Source organism: Piliocolobus tephrosceles, chromosome 2, assembly GCF_002776525.5.
Source record: "Piliocolobus tephrosceles isolate RC106 chromosome 2, ASM277652v3, whole genome shotgun sequence".
NCBI classification, from domain to species: Eukaryota; Metazoa; Chordata; class Mammalia; order Primates; family Cercopithecidae; genus Piliocolobus; species Piliocolobus tephrosceles.
The window spans coordinates 102727110-102738577 of record NC_045435.1 but is presented as its reverse complement, the minus strand read 5'-3'; positions in this window follow the sequence as shown (position 1 = coordinate 102738577).

Below are 11468 nucleotides of genomic sequence, written 5' to 3'. Positions count from 1 at the left end.
GACTTGAGTTCTGAGTGTGCGTGAGCAGCAGGGTTCAGCTTCCCTTGGCCTCAGCGGGCCGTGCCAAGCGCTGCTTCTCTGCTGCAGTCTGCAGACCCAGCCCCAACCATGCCATGATCCCTGCTCCAGCCCTCCCTGTGGTTAAATAGAACCACTGCAAACACTCCCAGAAACGAGAATGTATTTCCAAAATAGAATAAATTCGGAATATACATGTTTATGTTAGAAATATAATTTAATGCCGGGCGCAGTGGCTCACGCCTGTAATCCCAGCACTTTGGGAGGCCAAGGCGGGTGGATCATGAGGTCAGGAGATCGAGACCATCCTGGCTAACATGGTGAAACCCTGTCTCTACTAAAAATACAAAAAAAAAAAAAAAATAGCCGGGTGTGGTGTTGGGCACCTGTAGTCCCAGCTACCCGGGAGGCTGAGGCAGGAGAATGGCATGAACCCAGGAGGTGGAGCTGGCAGTGAGCCGAGATCGTGCCACTGCACTCCAGCCTAGGCGACAGAGCGAAATTCCATCTCAAAAAAGAAATATAATTTAATAGAAAAGAAGCACTTTATCATAAGTGACTGCAAATATGTACCAGAAAAGTAACTCACGTTATTGCTATGGAGGAAAAGGATTTGTTTTTTTAAACATAGGCTAACACATGTCATTCTCTTTTAATAAATATTTATTGAGCTGGGCACAATGGCTCACACCTGTTGTCCCAGCACTTCAGGAAGCCAAGGCAGGAGAATCACCTGAGGTCAGGAGTTCGAGACCAGCCTGGTCAACATGGCAAAACCTTGCTTCTACTAAAAAATACGAAAATTAGCAGGACGTGGTGGCATACACCTGTAGTCCCAGCTACTCAGGAAGCTGAGGCACAAGGATCGCTTGAACCCGGGAGGTGGAGGTTGCAGTAAGCCGAGACTACATCATTGTACTCTTGCCTTTTGAGACTCCATCTCAAAAAAATAACAACAATAATAATATTTATTGAGCACCTATTATGTGCTAGACACTGTTCTGGGTGCTGAGGATACAGCAATGAACCAAACTGAGAGAAATCCCATCCTCATAAAGCTCACACCATAGGGAGAGAGAAGAGACTGACAATAAAGAGGATAAATGAATGAAACATCAGTAAAAGGAGAATGGGAAATGGGGGAGGGGTTACCAGTATAGGTTGAGTTGGCAGGGCAGAGCTCCTGATAACTTCTGCCTGACTGGCTTCAGGCATTATTTCACAATACCCTGAGGAGGTAGAAATTACTTTACAAGAGGCTCAGCTGCTATGTAACTTACCTAAGGTCATGCAGCTTTTTTTTTTTTTTTTTTTTTCTTTTTTTTTTTGAGACGGAGTCTAGCTCAGCCGCCCAGGCTGGAGTGCAGTGGTTCAATCTTAGCTCACTGCAACCATTGTCTCCTGAGTTCAAGAGTTTCTCCCTTCTCAGCCTCCTGAGTAGCTGGGATTACAGGTACCCGCCATCATGCCTGGCTAATTTTGGTATTTTAGTAGAGAGAGGGGGTTTCACTATGTTGGCCAGGCTGGTCTCGAACTCCTGACCTCAGGTGATCCACCCACCTCGGCCTCCCCGGCATTGCAACTGTTTTGGGGCTTTGGTTTTTGTAGTTCTTTCTTAGGGTGAGGCTTCAGCTATGCATTTAACAAATATTTATTGGGCACAGCTGATAGATAGTAAGACCAAATGTCCTTGGCTAAACCCTGTTCAAAACCCTGTTCATGAATCAAACACAAGCTCTGTCCTCAAAGAGCTTCTAGCCCAGCAGAAGAAATGAAATTTGTGTGTTAAATAATTTCAATTAGATGTAAAACATGTTTTTAACGTTTTGCTGAGTGCCATTAAAGATAAACTACTATAAAGTTCAGGGGAGAAAGAATGCTTTAGTTGGAGCAATGGTTCTTAATCCTGGCTGCATATTAGAATCATCTGAGGAGCTTTTAAAATAATCCTATTGCCTAGGTGTTACCCCAGTCCAACTAAGGCAGAACCTTTGACGTGAGCCCCAGCCTTGGTTTGTTTGAAAGCGTCCTTAGAGATCCTCATGTCTGCTTGCAGGCAAGGGTGTCATGACTTTGACAGAGGCTACAGGATCTTAGTAGAATGTCAGATTTCAATCCTGAGGACACTCAAGTAATGTGCAAATTTTAGTTTACAAATGCATCATCTTAGCAACCCTGAATTAGCAGGTTATCAGGAAAGGTCCCTAGTGATATGTAAAATCAAAGACCTGAAAAAAATGGCTTGGATTTGCCAGTCCTTTGGGAGGCCCTCACCGCCCCCTGTGGGGACCTTACCGAGACCCCTCTGAGGTCACTGGTGACCTTAGGGTATACGCAAAAACGCACGCTGTGTGTAGCATACCTAAACCACCTATATTTTCCTGACTAAAATTTGGACACATTGTCAGATTCCTTTTTTTGATTTGTAAAATAATTTACATGAACAACTTTATAAAAATCTACAGATAAAATTGCATTCAGACTTAGTGAATTGCCTTCATTAAAAAAAGTTACATGAAAAGAAATATAAAAGTTTCAGAGAAAACAAAGATCACATGATAACTAATATGCAGCTATGATTTTCCTCATTGACCTACTGCTAAAGTTGGCAAGTTGATAAAATGTTACTCCATTTATCCTTGTTGAGCAAGAACTCTGCTTAAGTGTTAAGGGGTCTGGTGTGTAGCAGAGGCATGGTGGCTTCTGCAGGTTTCCATGAAAGGTTGTTAATTTAGGCCTTCTCTTGGAGTGGACACAGAAAGTTATTTTAATAATAATAGCCAATATTTACTGAATGCTTTCTATATGCCAAGCTCATCACATTTCATTACTCATTTGAAACTTACAACAATTCTGTGGGGTAAGTACTAATATTATTTCCACTTAGGAGGTAAGAACACCAAAGTAGAAAAGGATAATACCCTTCCCCGTATCAAACAGCAAGTAAGTGGTCAAACTGGGATTTGGACTCAAATTTGTCAAACTCTCAGTCTCCTATTTTAACACATCCAGGCCATTGCCAAGGAGTGCAGAAATTATATAATTCTTTCTTTTTTTTTTGAGACTGAGTCTTGCTCTGTAGCCCAGGCTGGAGCACACTGGCATGATCTCAGCTCACTGCAACCTCCACCTCCCGGGTTCAAGCAATTCTCCTGCCTCAGCCTCCTGAGTAGCTGGGACTACAGGCACGTGCCACCATTCCCAGCTAATTTTTGTATTTTTAGTAGAGACGGGGTTTCACCATGCTGGCCAGGCTGGTCTCGAACTCCTGATCTAATGATCTGCCCTCTATGGCCTCCCAAAGTGCTGGGATTACAGGCATGAGCCACTGTGCCCCGCAGAAATTATATAATTCTTAACCATGAAAAACTAAACATTAGACTCTGAATTCAGAATGATCCCACCAAAGAAGTCCTATCTCACTCTACCTGATAACTCTTAACCTCAGAGTGTCAGTCTCCACTGTGGCCGCCTTTGGACTGACCCATCTTCCCCAGCTCTCAGAATTTCCTTGCCTCTCACAGCTTGTTCACATGCACTAATGAATGCACGTATAACTGGTGAGTTCTGAACAGACCCTCTGGATTGTACTGATAAAAGGTAATTTTCAGAAAAGGGCAAAATCATTACTCTCATATGAATGTAAAAAGGAGTATGTGTTAAAGAATTGGTTAAACTAAGATGATATGAGATCATTAGGCAGATGTTATAAAAGGCTCAAAGGAAACATCAAAAATCATCAATGTATATACAGTAAAGATAGGAAATTGCAAATGGAGACAAAACTGGTTTTTCCAAGGGGGGCTGGGGAGAAAGTAAATTGGAAGTCTACAGGACAGGATAGAGTTTGCATATTGACAATGTCCAAATTTACCTGAGTCCTGTGTTCCCAGAACACAGCAATGGTTAAGAAATCCCCCAACCCTATTGTGCTCTGGGAAATGGCTTACTACAAAGAACCACTCTTTCCCATATAACTTAGACAAGACTCTGTCCATTCTTTCTCACGGTTCCCATAGGACTCACAGGTGACTCCCTTGTCCTGTGATAAGGCCAAACACAGCCTTTTCCCGTTTTGCCTGAACCTGCCAACAAGACCAGACACAGACCCTCCAACTCCCCATTCTTTGTCACATGAATGATTAGCTGAGATTAGGATGACTCATCCCCTGAAACAAGCTAGACATAGAGGTAAACATTTCCTGTTCAGCTAACTGGCCAAGACTTCCTCTGATTGCAAAACAACCCCAACAGTAAATCACCCCACCAATAACTTGTCTGCCCCTCCCTATAAAAATCTAAGACAAGGCCGGGCGCGGTGGCTCACGCCTGTAATCCCAGCACTTTGGGAGGCCGAGGCGGGCGGATCACGAGAGGTCAGGAGATTAAGGCCATCCTGGCTAACCCTGTGAAACCCCATCTCTACTAAAAAATACAAAACAAAATTAGCCGGGCATGGTGGCAGGTGCCTGTAGTCCCAGCTACTCAGGAGGCTGAGGCAGGAGAATGCCGTCAACCCGGGAGGCGGAGCTTGCAGGGAGCCGAGATCGTGCCATGGCACTCCAGCCTGGGCGACAGAGCGAGACTCCGTCTCAAAAAAAAAAAAAAGCAATCTAAGACAAAACCACCCTGTCAAGATACCCTAACCTTCAGATCTGGGTAACCTTTGTATTGCAATAGCCTGAATAAAATTAGTCTTCTTGGCCAGGCGCGGTGGCTCATGCCTGTAATCCCGCACTTTGGGAGGCCAAGGCAGGTGGATCGTGAGGTCAAGAGATCAAGACCATCTTGGCCAACATGGTGAAACCGTGTCTCTACTAAAAATACAAACAATTAGCTGGGCGTGGTGGCGCATGCCTGTAGTCCTAGCTACACAAGAGGCTAAGGCAGGAGAACCGCTTAAACCCAGGAGGCAGAGGTTGCGGTGAGCCGAGATCACACCACTGCACTCCAGCCTGGTGACAGAGCGAGACTCCGTCTCAAAAAAAAAAAAAAATTAGTCTTCTTATTGGTTGGTTTTTGTCTTCTACAAAATTCATCAATTGCCTGCAATTTAAAAAGAGCTGCAAAATAGCTCAAAGATAGTAAACAGGGCTAGAATCCAACAGCTGGAATAGTTGCTATGGTCAATGCATAGTTTCTCATGGAAGTACAAAATTTTTTTCTATAGTCTTCTCCCTTTTCTATAATCTCCTTCCTAACCTCAAGGGAAGATCATACTTTTTTTTTGAAGACTAGTCAAGTGTAGTAAGCAGAAGGAGGGAAGGAGTAGAACAAGGAATTCCATCTGTAACTGACTATGAACCATCAATTGAGATAATTCACTACCTTCAGGCCAGCCAGGAACATTATTCTTTTTTCTTTTCTTTTTTTATTTTGTTTTGTTTTGAGATGGAGTCTCACTCTGTCACCCAGGCTGGAGTGTAATGGTGCAATCTCGGCTCACTGCAACCTCTGCCTCCCGGTTCTAACCGATTCTCTTGCCTCAGCCTCCCAAGTAGCTGGGATTACAGGTGTGCACCACCATGCCCGGCTAATTTTTGTAGTTTTAGTAGAGATGAGGCTTCACCATGTTGGCCAGGCTGGTCTCGAACTCCTGACCTCAAGTGATCCACCCACTTTGGCCTCCCAAAGTAATGGGATTACAGGCATCAGTGACCACACCCAGCCTTTTCTTCTTAAGAGACAGAATCTCACTCAGTCACCCAGACTGGAGTGTAGAGACACGATTGTAGCTGACTACAACCTCAAACTCCTGGGCTCAAGTGATCCTCTCACTTTAACTCCCAAGAACCTGAGACTAAAAGTGTGTACCAACATATCCAGTGAATTTGTTTTATTTATTTATTTAGAGATAGGGCCTTGCTATATTGTCCAAGCTGATACTGAACTCCGTGATCCTCTCACCTCAGCCTCCTGAGTAGCTGGGATTATGAGCACATGTCACTGTGCCTGGCAGGAAGATTCTTTTTGGTCACAAAATGAGACTGGTCTCATTATTTGGCTTCAGTATTTACATGGGTACAACAAGAGTGGTAAACTACCATTTAGGCCTTCTTAAGTTTGCTTTGCTAAAAGTTTTCAAAAAATCTCAAATTTGACTTTCAAAAGCCTCTTGAAGCCAGCTAGCCACACCAAGAACTCACCACCAGATTTCACCTGAAGAACCCCTAAATTGGAGTGAATTTATCTCTTCTTGAGGTCCTCAAAATATCCTAGGGTTCTTGGGCCTACCTGGACTTGTAAGACTGGCAATGCTATAAGCCAGATACTAGGCCAGTTTTCATGAAAGGGGTTTGTAAGCATTGGCTCCACAAAGTCAACCTTAGTTCTTTAGAAATGTCTAACCATATTTGATTTAAAGAGCATCCTTCTAAAATATGATACTCCAGACAAGGCCTTGATTGCATAATCAACGTTTCCAATTCCATCCTGGTAAAAAGGAAGACAGAGTCATCAAATCTATGCCAATAACTACATTGTCATGAAAATACAATAATTATATTGTCATGAAAGTAAGAATATTTTATAAGAGTATGCAAATTCTGTAGCAGTCAGGTAGGGAGAAAAAGATATCATTTACAAATGTTTCATTTCAGTGTAAAAAACAGAGTCTTTTTAAAAAGCAGAGTTATAATTACCAAATTGTTGACTTATAAATAGCTTAAGAGGAAAGAAAATGGGCTTCCTTAAATATCTGGAAAAATAGAATATTACAACAGTGGCCATGCATGGTGGCTCAGGCCTGTAATCCTAGCACTTTTGGGAGATCGCGGTGGGTGGATCACTTGAGGTCAGGAGTCCGAGGCCAGCCTGGCTAACATGGTAAAACCCTGTCTCTACTAAAAACCCAAAAATTAGCCGGGCATGGTAGTGCACACCTGTAATCCCAGCTACTTGGGAGGCTGAGGCAGGAGAATGGCTTGAACCTGGGAGGCAGAGGTTGTAGTGAGCCAAGATCACACCACTGCACTCCAGCCTGGGGGACAGAGAGAGACTCTGTCTCAAAAAAAAAAAAAAAAAAAAGAAAGAAAGAAAAAATGTTACAACATCAACAGTATTTCAAATGAAAACTGCAAGTGTCCCTTCTTAGTTCATTTGGTCCTAGATAATTAATTATTATTTGACTAGATCTTGGGTTAACAGTTTCATGAAATCCATTGGCTTCTCAACTAGAGTTCTAGAAATCCTGACTCAGTCCACTAGTGTGATCTCAAAGCTGTTTAAGTGTTGCCATCAGGTACTATGCCCAAAGTATCCAGCATAGTCCTTTCCCACAGGATTTTGTGTTAATCCTTTATTGAAGACAGACCACTCTGACCTGTAGCTGATTGTTGAGCTTTCAGGGAAGTACGTACTCTCATTAAATTAAATTTAAAACTATCTGTAGATAACAAAAGACTTAAAATGGTTATGATTAGTTTACTAACTTATTACTGATAATTTTAAAACATGAAAGATCCGATGAGAGTTCATTACAAGAATTACATAGCTGACAAGGAAATTTGGTTATTTCTGTGAAATGCAAAACAAGATAATAAAGTCAATCCAACAAGAGCTTTTGGGCTGGGCGCAGTGGCTCAAGCCTGTAATCCCAGCACTTTGGAAGACTGAGGTGGGAGGGTCACTTAATGTCAGGAGTTCAAGACCAGCCTGGTCAACACGGTGAAACCCCATCTCTACTAAAAATACAAAAATTAGCCAGGCATGGTGGTGCACACCTGTAATCCCAGCTACTTGGGAGGCTAAGGCAAGAGAATCACTTGATCACAGGAAGCAAAGTTTGTAGTGAGCCAAGATCACTCCACTGCCCTCCAGCCTGGGCAACAGAGAGAAACTCTATCTCCAAAAAAAAAAAGCTTTTGACAAAATAATTATAAACGTGACAATTAACTAGATTTTCAAAAAGATAGTGAACATTACATCTAATTTATAAAAAAGGGATGAACATAATCTTTACAGAGAAAAAAATGAAGATATAACATACAGTAATCCTGATTTAATATATCATATAAGAAGTGGACCAGGAGTATTCAGGAGTCTTTGAATGGCTATTCTTAGGCATACATTTTTAAAAATCATATATCATGAACTTGCTAAGTTTATAGCAAGAACATACAAAGAACATATTGAGAACATCAAGAGATTCAATAAGTCTGAATTTCTGAGTATCTGTATATTAATAAAACTAAATAAATAAGGTATCTGAATCCCTAGTTGAAACCTACTGGCCTAGAAGATACTAGATTCAAATTGAAGAAGTAAAAAAGGTGACCATGTTAGCATTAAAAAGAAATTAAATGTAACCGAAGGCTCCAATCACATGGCCAAAGGTCTGCTGCCTTCTCCTGGAGGCCAATACCCAATTAAGTTCTGGTCCAAAGGAAAGAGATTTTGGACATAGATTCACACAGAACCTCTAGACTTTCTTTTTCTTTATCTTCCTTTCTTTTACTTTTTTTTTTAATGATTTTTAAAAATTTTTTTGAGAAGGAGTCTTGCTGTGTTGCCCAGGCTGGAGTGCAGTGGCGCGATCTCAGCTCACTGCAACCTCCACCTCCTGGGTTCAAGCAATTCTCCCTGCTCCAGCCTCCCAAGTAGTTGGAATTACTGGCATGCACCACCAGACCTGGCTAACTTTTGTATTTTTAGCAGAGATGGGGTTTTCCCATGTTGGCCAGGATGGTCTGGAACTCCTGACCTCAAGCGATCCACCCATCTCAGCCTCCCAAAGTGCTGGGATTACAGGTGTGAGCCACCGTGCCCAGTCAAATTATTTAAAATTTACGTAAGCGTTGTGAAGCTTGTACAAAGAGCTCCTGTGTACACTTCACCCAGATTTTCCAAATGTGGATATTTCTTTTTCTTTTTCTTTTTTTTAAAGACGGAATCTTGCTCTTGTCGCCTAGGCTGGTGTGCAATGGCCCTATTTCAGCTCACTGCAATCTCTTCCTCCCAGATTCAAGAGATTCTCCTGCCTCGGTGTCCTAAGTAGCTTGGATTACAGGTGCCCACCACCATGCCTGGCTAATTTTTTGTATTTTTAGTAGAGATGGGGTTTCACCATGTTGGCCAGGCTGGTCTCGAACTCCTGACCTTAGGTGATCCACCCCTGTTGGCCTCCCAAAGTGCTAGGATTACAGGCGTGAGCCACCACACCAGGCCAATTGTGGATATTTCTAAATCGTTGAGAGTTTCATAATTGATGACCCATTAACCCTAACTACTTCAGTGCATATTTCCTAAAAGCTAGGACACTCTCCTATATAACCATAGTACAACCATCAAAGTCAGAAAATTCGTATCAATACAATGTATTGTATTGTCTAACTTGTAAGCCCTATTTGAACTTTGCCAATTCTTCCAATAATGTCTTTTTTTTCTTTTTTTTTTTTTTTGAGACAGTCTCACTCTGTCGCCCAGGCCAGAGTGCAGTGGCATGATCTTGGCTCATTGCAACCTCCACTCGCTGGGTTCAAGTGATTGTCCTGCCTCAGCCTCTTAAGTAGCTGGGACTATAGGAGTGTGCAACCACACCCAGCTAATTTTTGTATTTTTAGTAGAAACAACATTTTGCCATGTTGGCCAGGCTGGTCTCAAACTCCTGACCTCAAGTGATCTGCCTACCTTGGCCTTCCAAAGTGCTGGGATTACAGGTGTTAGTCACCACACCCAGCTTCCAATAATGTCATTTATAGGTGTAGGACCCAATCCAGGAATACACACTGCATTTAGCTGTTACATCTCTTCAGTCTGTCAATCCAGAACACTGCCTCAGTCTTTTGTTGTCTTTCATCACCTGGACATTTTGAAGAGTATAGCTAGTTACTTTGTAGTTATTTTGTCCCTCAATTTGGGTTTGCCTCATTGAACTTCTTCAACTACTCATGACTTATGCCCCTTTAGTAGGAATACCCCAGAAGTGGTGCCGAGTTCTTCTTAGTGGATCATAGAAAGTACACAATGTCAGTTTGTCATTTTACTGATGATAACTGTTATCACTCAGTTAAAAAGATGTCTGCCAGATTTCTCCACTGTAAAGCTAATTAGTAAGTATGGCATATAGGTAATTTTTTGTGGAGCGCTACTTTGAGACTATATAATTATTGCATTCGTCATCATGGGTTTGAACTGCAAGGATCCACTTATCTTCACATTTTCTTCTGCCTCTGATACCCTGAGGCAGCAAGACCAACCTCTTCTCCTCAGCCTACTTACATGAAGATGAAAAGGATGAAGACCTTTATGATGATCTACTTCCATTTAATTAATAGTAAGTATATTTTCTCTGCCTTATGATTTTCTTAATAACATTGTCTTTACTCCAGTTTACTTTATCATAATAATACAGCATATAATACATATAATATACAAAATATGTGTTAATCAATTGTTCATGCTATCAGTAAGGCTTCTGGACAACAGTAGGCTATTAGTAGTTAAGTTTTAGGGGAGTCAAAAGTTATACATAGATTTTGACTGTGTGGGGTGTTAGTGTTCCTAAACCCCAGGAGTGTTCAAGGGTCAACTGTACATTTGTTGAATGATTGTAATAGATGATCTCAAAATTATCTAAAGATATGGATTCTCATCCTTTCAACCAAGAATTATAAATTACATGAAGGAACAAACCACAATGAAACAGTTATCAAAACAGTCAGCATACCAAGAACTAGATATAATAAAACAAGATGAAAAAAATTATAAAATAACTATGTTCTAACTTCTTAACTCATTTAAGAGATCAGTATTACCCTGATACCAATGCCAGACAAAGGCACTATCCCTTATGATCATCGATGCAAAAATCCTCAATAAAATACTAGCAAACAAATTCAGTAGCATATCAAAAGAATTATATACCATAGCCAAGTGGGATTTATTCCTGGAATGCAAAGACAGTTCAATATACAACAATTGATCAATGCAATATACCACATTAACAGAATGAAGGGAAAAAAATGGTCATCTCAATTAATGCAGAAAAACATTTGACAAACTTCAACACACTTTCACGACAAAAACACTTAACAAACTTGGAATAGAAAGAAACAACCTCAACATAATAAAAGCCATATATGAAAAACCCACAGCAAACATCACACTCCATGGTGAAAGTCTGAAAACTCTCTAAAATCAAGAACAAGGCAAAGATGCTCAATTTCACCACTTCTTTTTTTTTTTGGAGACGGAGTCTCGCTCTGTCACCCAGGCTGGAGTGCAGTGGCTGGATCTCAGCTCACTGCAAGCTCTCTGCCTCCTGGGTTTATGCCATTCTCCTGCCTCAGCCTCCCGAGTAGCTGGGACTACAGGCGCCCACCACCTCGCCCGGCTAGTTTTTTGTATTTTTTAGTAGAGACAGGGTTTCACCGTGTTAGCCAGGATGATCTCGATCTCCTGACCTCGTGATCCGCCCATCTCGGCCTCCCAAAGTGCTGGGATTACAGGCT